Source organism: Myodes glareolus, chromosome 1 (genome assembly GCF_982192425.1).
Source record: "Myodes glareolus chromosome 1, mMyoGla1.1, whole genome shotgun sequence".
Classification (NCBI taxonomy): domain Eukaryota; kingdom Metazoa; phylum Chordata; class Mammalia; order Rodentia; family Cricetidae; genus Myodes; species Myodes glareolus.
In genome coordinates this window covers 119,091,886-119,119,157 of record NC_142026.1, presented here as the reverse complement: position 1 = coordinate 119,119,157, position 27,272 = coordinate 119,091,886, and the positions used below count along the sequence as shown (strand labels likewise).

The 27,272-nt window shown below is 34.3% G+C and overlaps 1 long non-coding RNA gene across 1 annotated transcript in view; it reads left to right on the top strand.

Annotated features, from left to right (window-relative positions):
- LOC125394426 (uncharacterized) overlaps nucleotides 1–26,586 on the top strand; it is an 83,081-nt gene extending 56,495 nt beyond the window's left edge. Inside the window, exons 4-6 of the long non-coding RNA XR_007230216.3 lie at nucleotides 2,242–2,398; nucleotides 5,432–5,553; nucleotides 25,486–26,586. This is a non-coding gene — a long non-coding RNA (uncharacterized LOC125394426). The remainder of the gene's footprint in view (nucleotides 1–2,241; nucleotides 2,399–5,431; nucleotides 5,554–25,485) is intronic.
- The last annotated feature ends 686 nt before the right edge of the window (nucleotides 26,587–27,272 follow it).

Genomic DNA, 27,272 nt, shown 5'->3' with positions numbered 1-27,272 from the left:
TACTTATATTGAACTTTGGTGCTATGCCTCAGACATCTCACTAAAATTCCAAATGTTTCTAAAATGTCACATCTACATTTAATATAAACAAAACATTAAAGGATTTACTCAGTGGTATCTTAAAATCCGTCTCATTATCAGAAACAGCAAAAGGAAAATAACTCAATCTCTTTAAGACTGAAATGTATTAGATTAGAATTTATCATAGCCTGGTTCTGGCCAGGTCTTCGTAATAAATCTCCCCATTTCCCATTCAAATGCAAAATCTTCAATTTTCACGCTGGTAAACGATAAAAGTGATTTAAAGAGATCTTTCTGTTTATTTCTTCTTTAAGGGTATGTTCTGAGTTGAGCATGCTCAATCAATCAGTAATAAGAATTTGACTTCATTCTTAGAAAAATAAAATGAGACAAATCACAAATTGCTTTCTTGAAGTGCAAAAGTACTGAGATCACACATACACAAATCACCTTACGAACACTGCTACCCAGAGGACAGATACCACACTCAAAAATGAAACAGACCTTCTGCGTGTGTCTGCCAGCCATTGCCATCTAAAATCACCCAAGTCAGGAACAAAAAAAGCTAGAAAACTATACCTAGTCAGAGAAAAGACAAAATTTACACTATTGCAAGCTCTGCACTCCCCTGATGCTCCGAACACTGAATACCACATTATGGTCAAAACATCATTTAGGTCAGTTATGAACAATCTTGCATCATGGTGCTAGATATTAGAATCCACCCATTGGTCTTTCTTCCCTATGTGTAGAACACTATTATTCAGATAAAAGACAGCATTCTGGTTTGGTAGAACAAGTTTGGCTTGGGAAGAAATGACATAAAATCAATATCTTATCTTAAAGATGAGCAGGAGAACTTTTGAAGAACCTGTCTGTGACTATTCTCAGAACGTCCTCCATTCTTCTCCCCTGTAAGGAGATAGTACCACTGGTGAGATGATAATATGGATTGGGAAGTATTGCAAGTTCTTTTTTTTTTTATCACATTTTTACTAAAGCATTTACGTTTCATTTTACATACCAGTTCCAGTTTCCCCTCTTTTTCCTTCTCCTGCCCCACTCTTTCCCATTTCCCATGCACTCCTCAGAGAAGGTAAGCAATTTTTAATTGGTCTTAATAATAAAAACCTAGAGTTGGATACTAGGACATGAGAGCTGAAAGATCAGAGAAGCAGAGAAGCCAGGCACTAGTTCTTATCTCTATGAGATCCTGAGACTGAATGGGGTAACCTGTTTTTACAAGTCCCCAGACTAAATATCTTTTGCCCCTGTCTCCTCCTGTCTTATATTCCTTTCTCTGCCAAGTTATAACCCTTCTTGTCTCTACCTCCGTAGTGTTGGGATTAAAGGTGTGAGCCATCATCACCTGGCTCTCTGTTTCTCTTTTAGACTGGATCAATCTCATGCTGCCCAGAGTGGCTTTGAACTCACAGACATTCCTCTGCCTCTGTCTCCCAAGTCCAGGGATTAAAGGTGTGTACTACCATCCCTGGCCTGTAAGGATTACTAGTGGTTTAGCTTTGCACTCTGAACTCCAGGCAAGCTTTATTTGTTAGATGACAAACAAAATATCACCACAGGACACCAAGGAGAGATTCTCACGGAAGCAGTATAAATGGAAGGTACAAATTGAAGAACAAGCATTCCAAATTTTCTCAAGTAGAACTCAGACTTCAAGACATGCCTAGCTCTCTGCTGATAAAATAGATCTTTGTGGTAAATCCTCAAGGAGAAAGATGCCTCACTTCTTTAGTCAGCTTAATAGATGCTGGGATTTTATATGGACATGTGCATATATATATATAATCTGACATATATGACATATATTGACATGTATCTGTCAATATATGTCAGACATATATCTGACAATAATATAATATATATATATTATAATATATACATGGTTATGTGTACAACACAGAAACAGATCATAGGAAAAAACTAAGAGGAAACCAGAGGAATAACTAGACTTTGAGCATTTGACTGCACTCACTGAAGATTATTGAATTTTCTCTAATTAAAATCTAAAATATTGATTTCATATATATAATGTATATCATAAATATAAATTGGGGCTTCCAACATATTGTTGAAAGTTTCAAATTATGTATGAATTATGCAAACACTTGATAAAGTGCTTTATGTAAGAAAACAAAGAGAGATGAGAAAATGGCTCAGTATATTTTGAAGCTGAGATTGGCTTCCTGTGGTCCACAGGGATGAGCAGATGCGGTGGTGTGTACCTGTGGTCCACAGGGATGAGCTGATGTGGTGGTGTGTACCTGTAGTCCACAGGGATGAACTGATGCGGTGGTGTGTACCTGTGGTCCAATCCTGATGGGGCAGAGACAGGCGGATCCTTGTGGTTTTCTGGGTGAGCATTTTAGCTGAATTAATAAATACCAACTTCAGGAAAAGACTTTGTCTCAAGCAATATAGAGTAACTGGCAAAAACACTTCACATTGACCTTCAATTTCCACATGTACGCATACATAAAGACATATGCACTCTGTATATTCACCCCCCCACACACACACCAAGAAACAACACAATTATAAAGACTATACTTAGGAATCCAATCAGATTTGATCCTGTGAGGATCAAATTGTGAAATTTTTGTAGTTAGTGTGTTCAAGTCTGCAACAGAAAACGTATGACACTTGAAAAATTAGACAGATAGATTTGGTGTCATGATGGAAACAGTAGAAAGTAGTTAAATAAAAATATTTTATAATTCAAGAAAATTGAATATTTTTATGTAATTTTCAGTATCCTATGAATATTTTATGAGATAAGTAGCTAGTGTAAACATAAATCAGTAAAAATCCCAAAAGTTTGAGAAATTCAGATACAAGAAACATTTGAAGAACAGCAAAGAATGTAGTATCTGTGGCCTATAAATATTTTTTTAAATATCTAGACAGTTAAAATATAATGAATAAGAATAAGGAAACACACAGAAAAAGATTAAGGTTAATGCTTTAAGTGGTAACAGACACAAAAGATCCTCAGAAACCAAGCAGGACAAATATAAAAGTTCAAGCAATATAAGAAAAGAAACTAAAACACAAACTATCATATTCAACTCATTTCTGTAAAAGACAGAGAAAATTCTTAAAGAGCAAATAGGTGCATAGTGTCAAATGGAGCCATGCTAAGACTATAACAGAGTTTCTTCTCAGAGTCCATAAGCAAAAGAATACTGGAATGAGATGACCAATGCATGAATGAAATAACAGCCACAACTATTAAAGGCTAGAGAAGTGTCTTTGTTTTTCATATTTATGAAGCTAATATAATTTTAAAATAATTTTAATGAAAATTTGCAAGCATAAAACAAATGAAAATGAGTCTTATTCATAATCTAACATAAAACTAAATTTATTACTAGAGATCACTTCTTATTACATAATTGGGAAATTATTACAAACATACATACACTATGCAATTGTCCATGACAGCTTTATACATTATTGCTTCAACAGGAAATAAAAAGTTTCTAATTGTGAATTTAAAATTATGTGATTTTAGTATCTTTTCTAAGGAATCATGTGTTATAAACCTCTTCTCACGTGGTTCCCAATACAACTCCATCAAGTATAGTGGAACTTTTATGAGATGGACAAAGTGAAATATGATTATAATGGATTAATAAGTTGGTATTGGAAACTGGGTCACTATTCATGGAAATGAAGTATTATAAAATATAAAGAAAAAATTCCTTTCTCTCTTTTTTTAACCACTTAATCCTTTTCAATATTTTTCTGCTTTCACAAGATCCTTAGTCATGGATAAAATCAATTACGGCACCTGATATTGGACCTTCAGATTTATGAGCCAAATCAGTCACTGTTCTTTTACTTTCTCAGACTGATGCATTTCATTATAGAAACATCAAGAAGACTAATACAATAGTTGATAATTCAACTTTTGTCTTTAATACAATGGAGATTATATTCAACAATAAATTCATGAATTACTGTTGCAAGGGATTAATAAAATGGATGAAAATTAAATACACTTTTTCTTTGTGAAAGACACAAAACATAAACTCAGTATATTGGATAATGTAATTTATGTAAAATAAAAAATATTATGACCCAAACAATGTCAAATTAGCAATTTTTAGAAACGGGTGAGTGCTTTCTGCTGAACAGATCGCCAGAGAAAATTGTTTAGAAAATAACTGTTCCACGCAGTGGTGGTAGACACTTGACTACAATTTTAAAGACAAATAGAAATATATAATAAAAGAGTGCATATTTTTAAAGCTTAATTACTATATTGTGGGATGCCAAGTGGAAGGAGACTATGACACATGAATCTGTTCCTCATATGTATGCATGAACTCAAAAACTATGCCAAGATAGAAAGGACCTTGTTGACCAATGTTTCCGTCCTGCCCAGTTCCTACAGTCGTTAAGTCCCAAAGAAATCACACAGAGGTCTACATTTTATAAACAAATTTGCTTAGTATCTCATTCTTCTTATTAACTCTTATAACTTATATTAGCGCATAATTCTTGTCTGTGTTAGCCATGTGGCTTAGTACCTTTCTCAGTGAGGCAGTCACATCTTGCTTGCTCTGTGTCTGGCTTCTTCTCCATCTGGTTGATGACTGCAGACGGAAACTTCCCTCTTTCCAGAACAGTAGTTGGCCCACCTCTACTCCCTGCCTGATCACCCCACCTCTACTTCCTGCCTGGCTACTGGCCAATCAGCGTTTATTTAAAATACAAATGACAGGGTACAGACCAATGTCCCACAGCAGAACCTGACTGAACTAAATTTGGAATTCATTGTTTTATTAAATACTTTCTAGATAAATAAACAATGATTTATACATACTATTACAATTACATTATACATAAACACTGTATTGATATTTTTCTCAGCCTTGAGGTCTTTCATATATTCTACAATTGATTGATTCTAAAAATGGGATTATATATAATTATATCCAAATTTCTCATTTGAAGAGAAAGTGCAAAAACCATGGGGAAAAGTTATAATAAAATATTTTGTGTTGTCTGCTGTGGGAAATCCTTCAGCTAATAGCCTTTAAGATACCAACTCACTTTGGCCATGGTCTTATATAATATAAATGCAAAAAAAAATTGTGTCTGAGCTTCTTTGCTGCTGGACTGAGTTCCAGGTCCCAGCACAAGCAGAAGACTGCTGATCATAACCTCTTCTGTGAATTCATCCCCAAAAGATAAACCTTTGATATACTCTATTCAGGGCTATTATGGAACTCTTTTGTACACCAACAAAATGGCGCCCACCATCTGGGGTATGGATCCACGTGCCTAAAATATAAAAAGCTTAAGAAAAGAAAGAGGGCTTCTAGACACACAAAAACAGATCCAAGCATGGCTTCTTTGTAGCCACATATTTTTTTTTCAGATTGTCTCTGTTTGCTGGCCAGAAGCAGAGATGCAACTCCTTTAAGAAGGCTTCCTGGTTTATACTGGTAGCACCAATATATATCCGAGAGAATGTTGGACACTGAAGACACTCTACTTGAGGTATGTTTTCTTCTTGGCAAAACACTGCCCCTGCTGCGACCACTGAAAAAATGTATGGTATCCAGGCTGGACAAGCAGGATACAAGCAAATAGACTGCAAATCTTGCCATGACAGGGTTTGAGGGTTTTAAAATTTTTTCTACCTCTAAACATCGTCTGCCAGCCACTCTAGGACTCAGCCAAAATTGGGTGCCTCAAAGTTGCAAATGAGACTTTTGGTGTTTGCCTAGGTAGCCTGTTGTCTCTGTTACTTCTTGTATCTTTTGGAGGTTGTTTGATTGAACTTCCTGCTTACTTAAGTAATGTTATTTTCATTCTCAGGTCTTTGATGGGGTTGAAGACTAGATAGTCATAGTTACTTTCCTCTTATGACTTAGCCAAGCTTTTTTTAAATATAAGACTTAGACTCCTTAGGATAGGATAGCTATTAAAATATTTAGCGTATGTTTCTTGTTTGATGTTGTCAATGCTATCTGTAATTCTAATTTTTATGCATGTTTTTGCCTCTTCTTTTTTCTGGACAATACATGATATTTGTTCTTATTGTATATAGTTTTGTATTAGGCTTCAAACTCTCTCATTTAAACCAAAGGGGGAGGTGCAATGGGAACTTCTTCAGCTAATAGCCTTTAAGACACCAGACTGCTTTGGACACAGTCTAAGGTACTATAATGTGGGCCTCTGGGCTGCAAGATTCCATTCCAATTCTCAGCCCAGAGGACTGTGCATTGCTACCATTTCTGTGAGTTTATCCCTAAATAATAAACCCTTGTTATATTTCATTCTGGAATATTATGAACCAACAGTTGTCTAACAATTTAAAGTATGAATTAGTACATGCATCTATATATATATATGAGTGTATAGATGTATATATGTAAACATAATACACACAGTTATATGTAGACATGTACATGTAGATATAGACATGTAAACATATACAGATAGATAATACAATTATATATCTATGACAGATAACCCTGGTAAACCTGCTGTAACCCTAACTTGCATTTGTCAAGCATAAATTTTATATGCCTAATCTGTGACATAATATAGAAGGACAGTGTGTCGCAGTCTGCGGTTCCCTTGTGACTGTGTAGCTGACTCAGAGTTTCTACTCACTGCTACTGCCCATCGTCTAGAGAAGCAATGCACCACATTTTGCATGCCTAGAGAAATATCAACATTTAAAGTGTTTAGTACAGTTTCTTTCACATGATTATTGCTTTTGCACCTATGTGAACTAATATATATATATACACAAAATCATGAACCTTGTGTATACACGAGCATACAGGCAACCCATTTATGTGTTTCACAGTACAAGTGTGGCATCACACACACATATAAATAGAATGACTATGCATATGCAATGATGACAACAAAGTAAATGCAGATGAACATAATCGTGCAAACATATACTCTAAATGTGTCTGCCCAGAGGACCTGGCGCACACTGTGGAATACTCTTATCTTGAGATTTTAGCTTTAGAAAATCATTCCCAATGCAACAAGCCAAGCCTGAGACCTCAAGATTCCAGACTTGAGCAGTAACACTTTGATCTTATTGAAAAATGAAGGAAGCTGGGCTATGGTGGCTCACGCCTTTAATTGCAGCACTCAGGAGAAAGAACTCTTTGAGGTTGACACCAGCTTGGTCTACAGTGTGAGTTTCATGACTGACTCCATAGCTACTGGGAATCCCTGTCTCAAAATAAGAAAAAAGAAAGAAAGGGAAAAAAAGAAAGAAGGAGAGAGAGAAAAAACAAAAGAAAAATAAAGGACAACAATATTGCAGCATATTGAAAATAATCAAATGAATACCCATTATTTTAAAGTAACACACATTAGGGAAACAGGTGAGATAGGATGTCTAAAATTAGAGAATTCTAAGTCATAAATGTGGAAGGGATAATGAGGAAAAGATAGTCATTAGAAAGTCAGTTATGGTTACAAACAAGGTCCACTGATGACTTCTGTATAGAGGTAAAACCCTAAGGATGAACAGAGATTAACTTTAGTTTAGATATCTTTAAGATATATTAAAATGCATCAATGTTAAAGATATATTTTTTAAGGTTTTATGAAAATTCTTTATACCACTATTGAATTTCTGGGCAAGCATAACATGTTTGGGAAAAACAATCTGCTAAATTGTAGCAGCATTCACTAGGTTATATTTGTTTTCTGTATATATCTTCAGAGGAAAAAGCATTAAAATACGAATTTGTTCAGTTTTTTTTCTCCTCAAAGTCTGTAGAGTTCTGTACAATTAAATCATATAGCACACACAGTAATAAAATGTGCATCTTACAGTGACCCAACTAGGCTAGTAAGCAAAAGTATTTGGTTTACAGATATGCAAAATTTGGGAATGAAGTTACCTAAGTTTTACTTAGAGATTCTAAGTAAGAAGAGATTCTAAAGGACCTTGTGTTTTTTTTCTTATTTATTTATTGTGTATATAATATTCTGTCTATGTGTATGCCTGCAGGCCAGAAGAAGGCACCAAACCCCATTACAGATGGTTGTGAGCCATCATGTGGTTGCTGGGAACTGAACCCAGGACCAACAGGCAATGTTCTTAACCTCTGAGCTATCTCTCCAGCCTCAGACCTTGGTTTTTTAAATAATAATAAGTCAGTCTTTGACAATGTACACTTATCCAAAGAACATTGAATTTTTTTCATTGGAGCATATGATTTCATTTTCTTTTCTTTTTTTTAAGATTTATTTATTTATTATGTATACAACATTCCTTCTGTGTATGCTTGCATGCCAGAAGAGGGTACCACATCTCATTCTAGATGGCTATGAGCCACCATGTGTTTGCTGGGAATTGAACTCAGGACCTCTGGAAGAGCAGTCAGTGAACTTAACCTCTGAGCCATCTCTCCAGCCCTAGGCTTTCTTATATGCAATTAATCAACATACAGAGAGACAATAAACAGTGGTAGTCAGTAAAAGACTCTGAATATTAAAAGTATGCAAATTAATAGACTAAAGAGAACAAGAAATGCATACCTACCTACTGAGTAATAGGAGACTCTAGAAAAAAAACCCCGCAAAATACAATTAAGTTTACAAAAAATGATGGTCAACTCACTAGCATTCAGTTGATCACAAGTCACAGTAATAAGTTGCGAAGAACTTAAAACATCTACCAAATGAAAATACTGGTAAATTTTAAGTTGCTAGTTTTTCACAACTTTGTTGTAAAACAGTCTTTGAGTAGCATCACTGTAATATGGTATATCTCACCATGTCTTGTAAAATTGGTTATGTAGCCTTAAAACTACTAATGATGTAGCTACTAGGTAGATCCCTTAAAGACACTTTTCTGTGTATTCTGTACACTTTTCATGTGTTTCTCTCTTTGCATGGGATCACCTCTGCTCCTCTAGTCATCTGATCCGCTGCCAGAGCAGAGCCTTGTGTTCTAACATCCTTCTTTCTAGGAAGAAAGATATAATAATTCTGCAGAAAAAAAATTGAAAGTGAAGTGGAGGTCACAGGAACAATCAGTAAGCCCCTCTGTTAACACTAGGATAGCTCTCATCTAAGGGAACTGGGAGCCAGTTTTAATGTTCCATGCGCCTATTAATCTTATGGAACTAACCTAGGGTATGTTTCATAGAATCCCCAGTGGGCCTCTATCCCCATTGCTTATGAGTACTAGAATTGTCTATGACATAACTTTCTTATCCATTCTCTTGTGCCTGGTATCACCTCCAAAATAAACCAAGTATATCCAAGCATTTGACTCACTTGCGATTGTCAGGGCAAGTTCTCAAACTAAAGAAAATATGCATGAGATCAGTTCAGTATGATGTGCATAGTGAACACACCAAAACTCACATGGCCTCATTTTATTATGCTTCATTTTTTTTATTTAAGAAATCTAGAATTTACTTGTACATCTGGAACTGAGAACTTGCACAGTTTCACACTCTAGATTGGGAAAAATCTAACTCTTTAGATAAATTGTATAATGGTTTCTAATGTGGAGTCTAACTAGGGTATCACTATTTGCCATATATATATATATACATATATATACATATATATTACAATCTAGTGACAAGCATAGAGTGAGATTAAAAACATGCTTAGAAATATACATATCAAGTTCTGAAAAAGAAATTATCCCAGATAATTCCAACAAACCAGCTGCAATTTATGGTATGAGCTTTATAAGTCAGCAATTCAATTTTATTATCCTCTGTTTTAGACTCTTCAAGCTGTCATAACAAAATGCCATAGGGTTGGTCACTTTCATAAGAAAATACTTTCTTACAGTTTTAGAGACTGGATACCCAAGATGAAGGAGATATTGGATTTGGTATATGATACGGGTTCGTTTCATGACTGTGTGCTTATTAATTATATTTCCTTACAATAGTTGTTAAATGAAATAAATGGAGGTATGTGAAACACAGTAGACACCACACATAATTGCATTCAGATACAAATTCACACTTACACACACACACACACACACACACGCACACACACATACACATTCACAATTCACATGGGTGCATGTGCATGAACTCACCATGGTGTACTTTCTTCAAATTCTATTGGATAAAGTCTATAATTGGATGACCCAATTTTATCTTATTTGCTTCCTAATAGGACCATAGGACCATCCATAAATAGCCCATTAGAGGTTATAGCTTCTACAAATATATTCTCAGTAAAGGGCACAAGCCTTCAACTCACAATTGTCAGTTCTACACTTAACTCTTTATTAGAATCACCAAAAAACTGTCACTCACTGATTACTGAGGACTTTTGAAAACTATATGTGAGTAAATTATTTACAACTTGATCCTTTTAAGGCTTTCGATGACAGGTTTACTAATCATAGTTTACAAGTTTGGATTATTCATTGGAACTGCCCAATAGAAAGATCGTACTCTGAGAATCTAAGCAAGATGCAAAAACGATATTCTATTTCCAGACACAGTAAACTATGAATTACATTCACTTAAATAATTTAGAATGCCTTCCCTAAAAGTAATCTAAAGTATTTTTTCACTCATATCCAATGGTGACAAGAATGAGAAATATCCCCAACAGTCTTCAGCATTTGAACCCTTGCTCACCAGTTGATACTGTTTGGGGAGGTTATGGGAAGGTGCAGCCTTCCTAGAGAAAGTCCGTCACTAGGGTGAGATTGAGATTTCATATCCTTGCTCCACCCACAATTTCCTTCTTCTTTTTGGCATTTGCAGTTAAAGCTCTGCTCTTGTTCCTGCCAAAAATTCTGCCCCTTGCTACCTATATCCACCATGATGGAGTTTTATTCATCTGGAACTTTAAGTCAAATAAATTCTATCTTCTTTAAAATGCCTTTGCTGATGTTGTTTTATCATAGAAACAGAAAAATAACTAACAAATATGCACATACTGGAACTCCCATCTGGAAAATAAAGAGTTTGTGTGTCTGAATACCAAATAACTTAATTTGCTGATAATCCAAACCTATAAAAACTAGACTTCTCAAACGAAACACTAATATAGATATTTCTTGTCAATTTATTTAAAGTTATACTTACAAAATGTGTTAGCATAATATATAATCCTTTGTAAACTTATGTCACATCAAACAAAATTATATTTCAGAATTGAATTTGTTATTACTATTGTTGGGGTACAGAAAAATGAGAAAAAGCAAACATATTATTTTTACATTTCCCTTGAGTTTTATTGTTGCTGATACTGATAGCTGATAGAAAGCACAATTAGAAATACATAAAGTAAGGACATTTCAGTTATTGCTACACTTGGAATATCCTTATTATCAGTTTCTGACTTTTAGTAGTGAATTCCTGTACACTGAAATGTGGTATTTCTTGTTGCAGTAGTTTCAACTCTAACTTTCTCAATTGTTTGAATCCATTGGGACATGAAGGCTTGAAAATGTACATTGTGCTTCTATTATTAGCGTTCAATATAGCTTAGTGAAGGAAAGGCAAGTGAAAGGTATTGAATAGCAAACTTCCTTGTTCTCTGAGGGTAACTATGTGGTTTCTGATGAAAGGATGACATGGATTTTTTCCCATTGATTCAGTAGAACGCTTCTGAAAATCCTTTTAGTTGTTACAGATAGCTGAGATCATTGTTAATAACATTATTTTTTCATGCCATTTAAACAACGTATTTTCTCATATTCTTTTGACATTCTGGCATTGCTCCTACTTCCCAACAATTATATTGGTTTGTAGTGCTGGGCACTAGGCATCAAAGATGTGCAAAATAAAGGTTACCTTCACAATTTCATTGGTCAAACTCTGAACTATCCACTAGTGGTTGTGTTATACTTATTCATGTTTACCTTAAATATTTCTGGTTCCTTTGGTCATGTGAAAAAAAATATAATGTTTTAAGAATTTAATTTGGTTCAATTAAATTAGCTGCGGTTTTAGCCATTGCTCTATTGCTGTGAAGAGACGCAGTGGCTAAAGAAATTCTTATTAAGAGTAACATTCAATTGAAGGCTTGCTTACAGTTTCATGGGCATAGTCCGTTATCACCATGGTAGAAAACATGACAGCAGGCATGTAGTAGAGTATAAATCAAAAAACACTCATTCAAAATCTCCAAAGTAAGTGTGCTATTATTGATGGAACCTTCTGATCAAGTAGAATTACGAGATCTTGGTTCTATAGCACAACCAGCAATTATTTACGGAAAGGAAGAGGCAGTGAAATATAGGAGTTTGATTGAGTTTGGAGTTTGAGCCTAGAGCTTGCTTTCTTTGGATATAATCTGATCAACTGACAGTCTGAAATAGGCTGAAGCTTGGCTTGGGTGATTGTAGAGACCCACAGATCAATTATTACAAAGTACACTCAAAGCTGGGTGTGGTGGCAAATGCTTTCAATCTGAATGATCAGTAAGTGGAGACAAGAGGTTGTGAAGGTTTAAAGCATCCAGAGCTACATAATGGGTTCTGGGCCAACCTGAGCTACATGAAACTATTGTCACAAATAATTATAAAGCAAACAAAAACTGACAACAAAGCTAAACTCTACCTTCTCATTTAAGCTTTTCTGTTTATTTAATCAGATTGAATATTTTTTAAAAATAATATAATCATTCTAAGTACTGAGGCAGGATGAAACCAAATTCAGCTTAATTCAATAATTACCACTATAATGTTAACATTTGTGGTGGAAATATTAAAATATAATAGGATATGGAAAAATCTTTTGTTTTTTCCAAAGAAAATAACACAGTTAAAACCACACTACTTCAATAGAGGAACTATAAACATTAGTGTTCTCATCGGATTAAAGAGTTTGCCATGGGGCAAACAGATGTATGCTAACTTGTGTCAAAAAATAGCAAACATTCAATAATTGACAACAAAGAGCTCTTCCCTGCTGGTACAGTCCAGACTTTCAGCATTAAATGGCTAATTTTTAAGCTATGGCATTGGGAAAATGCAAAGTTATCTGAAGATTACCTGTAAATTTAAGTAGAGTTTTTTAATATTCCTGATTCCATATAAGTTACAGGAAAGATTAATCAGAGAGTCTAAACTCTGAAGGATAGAGTGTTTAAAGAACTCTTTCACTAACCACAAGTCCTAGAAAATTCCCAAGGGCATCTTTCACTTTTCTGGCCTTGGTTTAAAACTGAAATTATTTTGGAAGAAATTCTGAAGAGTTTAGGAGAAGCATCCAAAATTTCAATTGCTTCTCTGAAACCTTGGAATCCTGCCTGTTAATAATCTCCATGCTCTTTGCTTAGAATTTACCCACAGAATCAACTGACAGGAAACTGCCCATCACCCTCCACCCTCCCAGCACGACTGTGCCAAAACACTCATCAGAAACCGCAGAGCCAAAAATAGATCCAATTGAAAGCTGTACAGTGACTAAGAAACGGATGTATGGGTTTAAGATATCTTTATTTCATTTCCTTGTTTCGATGGCATGATTAAAAAAAAAAGAAAGTTATGTAATTGCATCTAGCCAAAAATTTGCACACCCAGCTTTCACTCTCAGTCCAGCCCTTTATAATTTAAAGTATTTCAGGTCTTAAAACATTGTTGAAAAGCCTGGCTCTTAATCCAAACACTATCGACATGCAGTTGAGTTTCAAACGATGGTTAGTCATACTGCTGGGCAAAGCTCACAGAGCAGCAACAATAATGAAAGAAAATTCCCTTTGAACAGCGGAATGGCTGCACTAGAATTTTCTGTGTGCAGATGTAATTAGAAAACAGCTGTGAAGGAAAATCAATTGTTCCTGGTAGTCAATGGCTAATTTTCCACAATCAAAATAAAGAATGCAATATGACATGTTTGTAATGAGCAAGTAATTGTTTCTCTTTTGTTTATTGTTTTAACATTTTTCCCTTCATTTGTGGGAGCTGTCATTTGCTTGCTTCAGGACTACTTTTCACAGTCTCTGCTGCTCCTGCCCATACTGAAATGCTAGCAACTGCCAAGGAGGCTCTGCAGCTCAACCCTGCTTATCCAAAACAATCTTATGATGATAATTTGTAGACAGGAAAGGCAATGGTGACCTTGCTTTTGTGAACTACCTAGTAGGCTACCATAAGTAGAATGATTATTAGATACCAGCATCAATTCATTGAATTTAATGTTGATCTATTCTACTTTCTGATGTGTCAGAAAGATGCAATTGCTGGAATTTATTCACCTGGAGTCTAAAACAGTTGTGTGTGTTTTTCGAAACAAAACAACGCTGAAATTGCCCCCACCGCCTCTTTTTCTTACTTCCTCCTATAATTAGCATGGAATGAAGATGTTGGTGCAGCTGATGGGTAGAAAAGTAAACATCTACTGTGCACATTTGGAATTTAGAAGACAGAAAATGAATAGAGCAATGAAAGTAGTTTTATCATGCAAAATATGTGATTGAATAACATGCTTCTGTTATTTCAATAGAGAAAGAAAAAGAGAACATTATTTACTGAAATCTATATATCCCTAGAATGTACTTTTAACGTCTACATAAATGTCAACAGTAATATATGTTTTCAGAAATTTAAAGTTGAGGAAAGACATTCTTTAATTTTTCAAGGTGTCATCTAGTCACTAGCACCAGTAAATGATACCCAGCTTCTTTAGTCCCATATACATCTGTAAATGACAAATGTCTCTTAATATGGATGCCCTCTTCTCTTCTCTCTTCAGAACATCTGATTCTGAATTGTTACCACATTTGTTAAATAATTATATTTACGTCCTTGAGAAAGGCCTTAAAATTAGAATTCAGGATTTGAGAGGAGTCCATATTTTCAAGAAAATATGAAACATTTGAGTGAAGTCAATTTTAAGTTAAAATTTGAATTTGAATGGGGTAAATAAATATCATTGAGGGATTCTAAAGTTTAAATTGAAATCTGCATTTTAAATTTTAAAGGGGCCATAAAACAGGGATTAGGAAATTCTTAGGGGTATGTTATTGTTCGTTTACATATCTTTTATTTTCCCTATTTTATAACTTGTTGTGCACATAGCCCTTTATAGAACTCATACCTCCACACTTGTTATATTCGACTACCCTTGCCAGAAGACAGCGATTTTACAGTTTTAAGCTTTTAAAAGCACTATAGTTCAGTTGAGGGTGTCTCTTTGATTTTTAGCTTATTTTGTTTGTTCCCAGATTGTGGCGCACTCTATTTTAACTTTTGTGTACTAAAACCAGTACTGGACAGGAAGATGGGACAGTAGAAGACTGATGAAAATATTACTACACGATGAGACGTATAACTAAACAAAATTTAGTAAATAGTAACAATATATTATAGGACCAAACAATCAAGAGGAGTAAAGAAAGGAGAAAAAAAATGATTTTTTTTTATTTCTCTAAATTGTCCAGGTTGGTGTTGCATTAAGTCTGAAATATATTTCCTTTGTACAAAGTAGAGTTCTCTACCCACAACCTTGGCCACATGGCTTATGGAACTCTCTCTTACCTTGGCCACAAACACAAGCAAATGAGTGATCAGTGTTAATCAAATTGGAAAAGTATGAAACTGTGTATTAAGTGTCAGGTTCTTAACAGTGAGTCACTGCATGGCAGTGTGAATGGGAGGTGGACATTTATAACCTCCCTATTCTTTTGATCTTCTCGATGGTGTTTCTTCTGTTTCTTTGTTTCTTCCAGTAGTTCATTCTAGTTTCTTGGATTTTACAGGGAGATCAAATACTCTTCCTAAATACCTTCTTTACCCACAATTCCCATTTATTTATTTTATATGCATGCATCCTAGTCTTCAAATGAGTTAATGCAGTGCATAAAAGTCTCTATTTGACAGTGACTTTCACACAGTTGCTCTCGAATAGAGATCGTTCTGTAGATCTTCTTAAAAAAAAAAAAAGAGTAGAAAGAAGCAGAACCAAAGTGAAACCTGGCTGAATTTTGCTTAAATCTTGCAAAGATTAACCAAGCACATTATTCACCAAAGTCTGCTGGAATTAGTGTGTAGATTACAAACACTAATGAACCACCTCTACTAGGGACATCAGCATAGACAAACATTTGTCTTGCTACATTCACAAAACATAGATTTAACTAGATCAAAATAAATAAAAGACAGTATTTACTTTGGAACAGAGTTATATACATAAGTAGCTGTAGGAATTGGGTCATAAATGTCAGTGAAAACAAGATGAGACTGTGTCCACTGAGAGTAAATATATTCTAGAAGTTCTGATTTTGTTCTGGATATTCACTCAATGAATAAATGTACTTTTGTTTGGGAACCTGTGTAGCTAAAAACAAACTATAATTAAGATTCGTCTACATTATGTTACATATTTAAAAATTCAAAATTCTCCAGAAATATAGAAAAAGGAGGATAATGAATGACCTTGGGAAATGACATTTTGAATTAATTCTGTCTTCCACATACCATGTTTGGTGTTTTTCCAGTTCCTGCATCTAACCCCATATGCCTTCCCTTCATTTCTCATGCATATGCTGAATCATGTCCAGTCCTCTGAGTGCAATGTGAATGAATCCACTCACCTCAAGATGCAGAAAGGATCCTTCCTTGCTCCTTTATCACTGAGATTCTACAACTCCTAATCTTGACATTAAGCCTGTATTCTTAGTCATCTATAGCTAAATTTGTATGGAGTTACATTACTTTTCTCACCTCCTTTCCTTTCATTCTCTCTTGTAGCATATCCTATTTAGATTGTATCCCAACAACTCAATAGCAACACCTGTTCTTAAAATCATGCCAATTACTGCTGAATCAGGAAACTCATTTAATCTGGTAGTTGAGTAAACGCATGTGAATGTTGTGCATTTATTCTCTACATCAACTAATCTCCAAATACTTTTGTGAAATTTCTTAGCTTTAATACTATACAAATAGTAATGACTTCTAGGCTGATGGCTTTTTGGTAATAGTTTCCTGGATTTCATTGTTTTATTACCATACACATACTTACATCCACTTAGGTCTACAGTACAGCTAATAATTATCATACAAAAGGCAAACACCAACTTTTTATTCCTAAATCTTCTGTGAATCCTTTTGCAAGAGTTATTTTTCTCTTAGCAATATGTCAATAAATCAACAAAACACGTTTGTGGCACCAGTTCCATTATTGACAGGCACTTATTTTCCATTGTTTGAAGCACGTATTCCTATTGACAACGTGAAATGTTTGCGCAGTTTTGTGATTACCATAGGTATATAGTTTGAAGTAGAATTTCTTGTCATACTTAAGGTTAAGTATTAACAGATGAGGGTCAAATATCCCTATAATGGCACACAGATTGGCAGTGCATGGGGCTCTTGGTTGAAGCAGATCCTGATAAATACCTGGCCCTATATCCTTTCAATTTTGTTGTTTTGGGTGTTGCATCGAATGCACTTACAGTTTCTACATTTCCTTCATCACTACAGTAATTACACAATTTTGTCAATGTCATTGGTGTCATGGTAATGTCTTAAGATCTCATTCAATCATCTGCTGTATTTTTTAATGTCTGATAATTATTTCATGAATTTAAACTGTACATTTTCTTTATTAGACCTTAATTGGAGCTATAGCTACAAATTTTTCTTTCTCCTTGTATATCTCATATTATTCTTTTAATGGGTAAAAGATCAAGTTACAATTTTCCTTTTGCTATTAACATTTACATTGTATCTAAGAATTTATGCTTATGCCTGAAATGATAATTTTTGTACTGATACCTTTTGCCCAGAATTACACTGATTTAATATATCACTTTTAGGACAGTGACAGTATTATCATTGAATCTTCAAACCCATTGGTTTATTCTTTCATCAAAGGATATGTAATTTTATTCTATATTATTTTAAATTTTAATATAGATATTTGTTAATCTGCCACTAATGTTATCAGTAGCTATTTTATGATGGCAATAACTTTATAAACTTATTTACTTTTAATTTTTTTAATATTTATCATTGCTGGTATATTATTTTTCATAAATGTTTTGTATCTTAACAAATGCTAGATATATGTACTCAAATAATTTGAAAGTTCTTTAGAATTTTTGTAACTACAGACATATCTGTGTGAAATTTAGTTTTGTTCTTCATTTTCTAAGTCTTAGACATTCAATTTACTTATTTACTGTTCTAACAAAAGTTTTCAGTTCAATGTTTTCTGACAGTGACTAACAGTGCCCTGTAGCATTTCCAACCACAGAGATAATTTTAACTTATCAATTATGAAAACATCCATGAGAAAAATCCGTGTTTAATGGAAAATTTCTTTGCCTTACCTTTTGAAAGCATAATTTCCCAAAAATAATTTTATTACATGATTACTATTTTAAAAATAACACTTGTTAAATTACATAAAGCATTTTTGCAGCTACTAAGAGGAAAACATTAATCTTAAAGCTTAATCTTTTGAAGAGATTCACTGACTGAATTTTAGTTTTTATCAGTATATGACATTTCTGAACTATAGCTTATTATTTTAATTATTATAGACGTTAGTAGTATGTTAATATTTATTACTAAGTATTTGTAATAACAGCAGGATTGATATATGATTTTTTCTGTAATATTTCTACCACATTTCAACAACAAAGTTACTCAACTTCAAACAATAATTTCTGAAATATTTCATCTTTCTAATCCTAATAGTTTAAGAGTTCTGCAATTTCCTTCTTAAAATATGAAAGCATTAGGACTAAGTGGTTTTGTAGGTGACATTTAGAGTGATTTGAAAGGTGCAATTTCTTTAATAATGTCTTCTAATTTTCTATCTTCTTAGCAAATTATAGAAAATTGTATTTTTCTAGGAATAGAGTTATCAAAATTTTACAGTTTTACATAACTATGTTCAGATTTTATCACTGGGAGGATGATTTGATTTATAATGATATATTCTCTTTGAGTTACTTATCTATGATTTATATTTTAGTTTTTTCTAGTTTGTTCTTGCTATATGATTTAAAAATTATTTTAAGTCAATCACTGTAGCTTTCTAATTGGTCTACACGCTTCATTTTCTAGAGGGAATCCTGAACTAACTTCCCTGTTATTGCAGTTTGAATGTGACATGTTCCCACTGGTTTGTATTTGAACACGTGGTTCCCAACTGGCAGTACTGTGTTTGAATGGTACAGAAACTTGCAGAGAATGTGGTTCACTTGAGGCCATCAGTTAGGTTCTATAATCTAGTCCTAAATGTTGTCTGCTTTTCCCCAACCTACAAGAAAGTGACAAATCTCAGCTGCTCACTTATGCCATCATGCCTTCCTTCTTCATCAACTATACCTTTGAACGGAACAAAAATTTAACTATTTTTGTGGGTTTTTTTTTTTGTCACAACAATAATAGTAGTAGCCATTCATCTCACTCATTTCTGAGCTGTGTCCTTTGAAAGATGGTTTGAGGAAACACAAACCTTTTACATCTTGGTTTGAATGGCAACACTTACTTTCAACTTTGATTGTACATCTAAGATTTCCAGAAAGCATTCTGGCTTTAATACTTTGACATTGACCCTCTGTAACAGAATTGCCTGAAATCTGCCACTCTGGTGAGAGCATAAAAAAATGTTGAATTCCAGGTCATGTCTCTTTCACTGTTATAGCCTTATCTCTGCAATCTTGATTTTATTTTCAACCTGAAATGCCATCAGTTTTTTTATATACTCAGTTTCATTTTTTTTAAATTTTAAATTTCTCATTTTTGCTTGGATCATTGGTTCATTAAGAACCGTTTTATCATGGACAGTAAAAATGTGTTTGAGTAACCGTTTAAAAATGTATCATCATAAAATTGCATTACTGAACATAACCATATCATGTTCATATTGAAATCAGTCACGATAACCCAGGATCATAATATGATGAGTACAGTGAGACTTGACTAAAGCATTGATAGGCTACTTCTACTTCTTTCACTTTCTGAAGAACTTAAGTTATTTTGACATGTTTTCTTACAATTTTTTATATTTTTTTCTTTCTTTGAAAATATAATGCATTTTTGTCAAATACACTCCCCAGTTCACCCTTAAAATTCTTCTTTCGTATCTCCAGCACTATTCTCTAGACAGAAGCTGTTGTCCCACTCAGTCCTTCGACTATTCAGTCACAAATACACAGACAGTGGCTTATATTAATTATAAACTGTTTATAATTACTAACTAGCTCTTACAACTTAAATTATCACATAATTCTTGTTTATGTTTAGCCATGTGGCTTGATACCTTTTTTCAGTGCAGCATCCTCTTCTTACTTCCTTTGCATCTGGCTGGTGACTGCAGACTGAGACTTTCCTCTTTCCAGAATTCTCCTTGACTGGTCACCCCATCTATACTTCCTGCCTACCTCTTGGCTAATCAGTGTTTTATTAAACCAATATGAGTGAAAAATCTTTATAGGGTACAAGAACATTATTCCACAGCACTTTTCCATTCAAATTTCATGTAGTCACTTTATTTTAAATCCAAGGTCCACTTAATTCTGTCTGTTTGTGCAAGGATCACCTATTCTGTCATGGGTAGTCTCTTAGGGACTACATCCCTGAAAAAACTTTCTTTGTTTTACTCAGAATTCATTAATTGCCAATAGATCCCCAGCTAGGGGAATAGTTTCAGGGGCCCCTCCAGGATCCATGAGGCATTTTGGCTCTCTTGATCTTGTGCAGCTTTTGTGGAAAACAAAACAAAACTTGCAAACCAAATCTAAGAACTCATAAAGAGATTGTCCACAATGATAAAGTAGGCTTTATCCCATAGTTTCAGGGATGGTTCAACATACATAAATCAGTAAATATAATCCACCACATAGACTGAAAAACAAAAGTCACATGGTCATTTCATCAGATGAAGAAAAGGATTTTGACAGCATTCAACATCCCTTCATGATAAAAATTTCTGTGGAATGACTGGGGATACCAGGGATATTTCTAAACATGAAAAAGGCAGTTTACAACAAGACCATAGCCAACCTCAACCTCAATGGAGAGAATCTCAAAAGAGTTCTACTGAAACAAGAACAAGATTAGGTTGTCCACTCTCTTTATAACTACTCAATGTAGTACTTGAAGTTTTAACTAGAGGAATTTGATAACTGAAGGGACTATAGTGGGTGAAACTAGAAAAAAAAGTCAAGTATCCTTATTTCAGACAATACTGTTTTATAGATAAATGGTCCTTAAAAACAATCAGAATTTTTTTTACAACTAATAAACATTTTAAGCAAAATGCAAAGTAGCAGGATACAATATTAACATATAAAATCAGTAGCCTTCCTATATTCAATGATCAAAGGACTGGGAAAGAAATCAGGTAAATAAGATAGTCTCCAAAATACTATCTTGGAATAACATAAAATTTGGGCTACTATTGCTATGATGAAATGCCATGAATAAAACAATTTAGAGAGAAAAGGATTCATTTGACTTGCACTTTCACATCCATAAGTCTATTGCTGAAGGAAGTCAAATCATAAAAGTAAACAGTTCAGGAACCTGGAAGCAGTGGCTCATGCAGAGACAGACCATGGAGGCATGCTGCTTGATGGCTTGTTCATCACGACTTGTTCAGCCTCCTTTTTAATAGAACCTAGAACCACAATCTCAGGAATGCACCTGCTCACCTTGGGCTGGGCTCTCCATAGGAATCTCTAGAAAATGCTCTACAGGCTTTCTGATTGGCCAATATTAAGGAGGCATTTTCTCAGCTGGGGGTTCCTTCTCTCAATGTAAAACTGACATAAAATTAGCCATCAAAAACACTAACTATGCAAGTAAAAGACTTGTATATTAAAAATATTAAGACATTAAAGTTAGGAACTGAAGAAGATATTAGAAGATGGAAAGATCTCCCATGCCCATGAGTTTTTAATAGGATTAATATTGTGAAAAGAAAACTGTTAATAAGTTTACAAAATCTATCTATCTTCTGCTGACGCTATTTCCCTTTTCTTTAAAGTCTGTGTCTTCAACTTTCCCAGTGCATGTTTATTTGTACTGTCCTAGCTTCTTCCACACTTTAGTAGGTTATTTCTACCTGGAAACTGGTATCTTATATAATTAGAACACTCATAGATATCAAGCACTGTGTGTAGTCCCTTGCATATAAATAGATACATACATACATACATACATATATACATACATGCAGCTGTGGATTATTTCCAACCACACTTTCATTTTCCCCTGTTTTGTTTTGATTCTCAAATTACTTTCTTTTAATCTAGATCACAGATAAAGTGGTAGCTCTGAAAACCTTAAAAACATTTTCAAAATAATAAGTAAAGACCAATATAACATGAATTAAAGATTTTTAACCCTAAAACTTGTGTGGAATCAAATGTACTTTACAGTGTATCTCAGAAAAATTCTGCTAAATAGATTGACATTAAATTGTAAGGTTTTGAAGAAAATAGTATCAGTATAGCTGATAAATACCACTTATCACAGTAGGCAATAATTTGTGCTCTCAGGAAGAAAAGGCTTTTGAAAGCAAGACATAAGGATTTGAAAAAGAAAACTGAACTTTAGAGAAAATAAACAGCATTTTATATAATTAAAAGGAAAAAAGAAATGTGTGTTCTCTAATGAAATAAAGTATTCACACCTAATTTATATATAAAGAGATAATATTGGTGCAATTTAAAATACTTTCAGCTAAAGGTAGATTCCAATGAATTCAGAAATAAAAGCATTCTGTACAGGTAGAATGAAGGCAAAATTCTTTCATTCAAATCCTTTCAGCAAAAAAGAATTGTGAAATTTCTTTCCTGATGAAGAGGGAAGGATAATTTGGATTAACATTTGTGTCTACATGTGTAAAGTACACAAATTTATTCCTCTATAATTCAGATGTTGAATTCTTAATCTCCAGCGCAGTAGAATGCATTTACATTTACAGGTAAGGTCTTTAAAGTGTTAATTAAGGTTATGTGGGGTCAGTGTAATGGGTTTTTCCATCATGTAATTTGTTTCTCTTAAGATAAAAAGATTATGCAGACTTTCTAAGGGAGAAATGCATAGGGAGAAGAGGTAGTTACATACAAGTCAAAAAAGAGTCCCTCAGAAGAATGTGTTGCCATCCAAATCTTAATATTGTAATTGTTGGAACTGAGAGAAAATAGAGCTCTGTTGTTAAAATTTACCCAAACAGTGATAGATTGTAGAACCCTAAGAAAAATAGTGCTGCCACGTTTTTGAACTAAAGGAAAAATAGAGAAGCATCCAGATGAATGATGCAATGCAAGAGGGAGATGATTTTTAAAACAGGGACAAAATTTTGTCATATTGTGTATTTAGCAGTTTGATGATAAAATTAAAATTGAAAATACTTTTTATAACTTTAGGAAAAATTGCATTCAGAGAAATATACATAGATACCTCCAAGTTCTACGTATTCATCTTAAATCAGGACTATAAAAGTAGACGTATTTAAAGATTTAACAGAATTAAGAACAGCTGACTGCTCTTAGGACTGGAGAGGGAGGAGGAGAGGGAGTGGGGGGAATGGGAGGGTATTGGGAGGAGGGAAGGAAGTGGAAATTTTTATAAATAAATAAATAAGTAAATTAAAAAAAAAACAAAAAGGACAGCTAGAAAGAAAAAATCTTGTAAGCAATATGTAAATGTTTTTGTTGTTTTCCATATATATGATATATGTAGATATTGATATATAGGTATTGGTATGATTGCATTGTATTTCATTAGAAGAAGGTGAGCATAAAATTTAAGAATGGGAGTTGAGCTACTATGATAAGCCTAGAACTCTATCCTCACTTTCCACTGTTATGAGGAATTCATACAGTTGCACACAGTTGCACATTTAGCTTTTATGTGCACTTTGAGTCTTTTCATTCATTTTAGCCTTATGAATTGGTCACAAATTCTTAGCTGTAGTCTGAGAGATTCTAGAATCAACTCCTTATTTAAATTATTACTCATTAAACTAAGATCTCACTTTCATTTTATTTACTTTCACTGTTGCTTATTATCGGTACTAACACATTAAAAATAACACAGCCCTTGGACCATGAAAAATTCCTTTTGTAGAGAAAACAACCTTATTTTTATAGACATATTTGAAACGTATTTTCAACATTTATAATAAATAGCTACATGCATCAATCAATCAAGGATTTCAAGTTCAATGTCCTGTAACTTCTCTGTTTTCTTAAAGCCAGTTGACCTCTGTCTTGCAGGAAAGGGTATTTAGATTACAGAATGCTCGGAGGGCATTGTAATTCTCTGCAGGCGGTGCATCTCCAGCCATTGATCTCAGTGTCATTTCTCCAGCTCCCTAGGCAGAGCAGCGCTAAGGTCTAGAAAGATATCCTAGACACAGAAAACAACCTCTTCTTTTGATTATTAAAAGAAAACAAATTCATCACATTTGTTTGCTTTGTGTTGGAGATTGTTCGTGGTGGAACATATTTATTACCTTTTGAAAATCAGTACAAGTATGAAGCTTATTCCTGCAGCATTTGGACACACACACACACACAGACACACACACATTAAAGGATGGAAACAGCATCAGCAAATAAACACTGAAAATGGTGTAAAATAAAGAAAGCATGGGTGGGGGGCGTAAATAGACACTTGAGGAAATTTCAAGCATGATTCTTTGTCTTCTTGAACTCTGATTTAAAGGTTGCTTAGCAACAGTGGCGGCAACAGCTGGGACACCCTTGATCTTGTTGTATAAACTATTAAAAATAGGTGATGGGAAGTGGCACCATGGAAACAATGACTCCATGAAGCAGGTGTTTGTAGTGTTGCTTTCCCGGCTAATGTTAGAGGTGTAAATTACAGAAAGACAAACTAAGAAAATCGGTTGGCCTTTATTCCTCTAATCTTTGCGTATAGTTAAATAAAGATGTTTATTCTTCTGTTTCAAATTTTCTCTAAATTTTCCAGCATTTTAATAAAATAAAATACCAGTGATTATAACTGTTTAGCAGTATTAAAATAAACAGCAGTATTCCCAAAACAAATTTTACGTTTTAAAGAACAAGAGTTGCATAGATTCTAGAGTCCACATATTTACTTACAAGTGAATTGACAAAGAGGGCTGTATAAGTCACATTGTACTAGCTCCTTTTGTATGTTTTTCATGTATTAGCATTAATTTTCCAGAGACTGAGAATCCTGAGCTTATTTTACATATAATATGTGGTAATCAAATTTAAATTAATACAAATAATTCTAATGTTTCCTTATGTTTTGTTTCACAGTTAGATTTGTTTTAATTTAAAAATTTTGATAATTCTATGCATGAGTTTGGTTTGTATTTATATCACATCACTTCTCTTTCTTTTCTGAATTCCACCTATGTACTCCCCATTACATCTCTGATTCATGACCTCTTCTTCTCTAATTATTATTATTGTTACACACACAAAAAATACACAAAATTTGCTTAGTCCACTTAGTATTTTCCCTATGTATATGCCACTTAGGTTTGGAAGACCTGTCGGAACTCATTCCTGTGGAAGACTGTTTCTTCCTCTTTCTGGGAAGCCATTTCTAGCCTGCTCTTCATCTAGAAGTGGAACCTTGTAAGACTTCCTCTGCTCAGGAAAGAGATATCTTGACTGAGGGATCCATTATGGGGTTAGAAAGAAACCTGGCTCTAGAAAAATTCCCATAAATGCACAAGAATGACCCCAGCTAAGACCCTAAGCAATAAAGGAGAGGGTGCCTGAACTGGACTTGCCCTGTCGTCAGACTGATGATTATCTTAAACATCACTATAGAACTTTTGTCCAACAAAAGTTGGAAACAGAGGCAGAGACGCCCATCAGAGCACTGGACTGAGCTCCCAAGTTCCAGTTGAAGAGTAGAAGGAATAAGAATATCAGCAAAGAGTTCAAGACCATAGAAGGTTTCATCCACTGAAACAGTTTACCTGAGCTAATGGGAGCTCACCAACTCCAGCTGGACTGGGAATGAATAAGCATAGGACCAAACTTGTCTGTCTAAATGTGGTTGACAGTTGTGTTGCTGGGGCAGACTGAGGAACCACTGGCAGTGGTACTGGGATTTATCTCTACTGCATGTACTGGCTTTTTGGGATCCTATTCTCTTTGGATGTATACCTTGCTCAGCTTAGATATAGTAGGGAGGGCCTTGGACCTTTCAAAAAAGCAATGTGCCATACATTCTCTTAGTATTAGATGGGGGTGGAGTGGGAAGGTGTGCGGAGGGAATGGGAGGAGGGGAGAGTGTGGGACTTTGGATTGTTATTTTTTAATAATCTAATTAATAAATACAAGAGATTATCAAAAGAAAAGATTTTTCTCTGCTCGTTTTGGCATATCAACTGGTATTGTCATGGTGCTCATCTTGTTTAAGTGATTAAGTGTTGAGATTTCATGGATACAGCTTCCATGTTAAGTCCAGAAGTCTTTATTGTACATCAGAAGACTTGTAGCCATGGTTCTTACAATATTTTCAAGCGTTTTTCAAGATGTTCCCTGAGGACTGTGATGTATCAGCTGACGTCAGGCACTACATGATCAACAATTCTATGCATTCGAGCAGTTGTGAATCTCTTTAATAGGCTCTGCCTATTCCTGCAAGGAGCTACTTTTATGAGGATTAACTGTGAATAAATACAAACATTTAGAATACAATTTGGAATTAAACTGTTTTTGGAACGTGTGTGTAGTCGGTTCTCTTTTAGGGTCTCTATACTCTATAATATAGTTCTCTGTACCCTATACAACTCTACAGTTGCAAGCAGTTGTTTAGGTTTACAATGCTAATCATTATTTCCCTCCCATTGAGTGTGTCTGAAAACTAATTCGATGGCTATTGGTGAGCTCAAGATAAAAATGTTGACACTGTATCCTCGTGATATTTTGCCATGCTAATAATTACTGTGATTTGTAGGCTTTACAGTTGAATTTCATTGTTGACTGCTCTTGTCTGGTAGCTTAAAAATGAGTTTCTGCTATGATAAGAACCAGCCCTCAAGGGGAACGTTTCCAGGAAGTTCCAATTCAATTTCTCCAAGTTTTGAGTCTAAAGTTTATGTGGTCTTCAATGTATTGTCTTTCCTTCTAGGTTTTGGAAAGTGTGTGTGTGTGTGTGTGTGTGTGCATGTGTGTTATGTATGTGTAGGTACATGTGACATAGTGTGTATGTGGAAGTCAGAAGAAGTTACAGCTTGGGTCTTTCTGTCTACATTTAGGGGTAGATGGAAGGATACAGATAGAGCTTTTCATCAGACTTTTGCTGGATG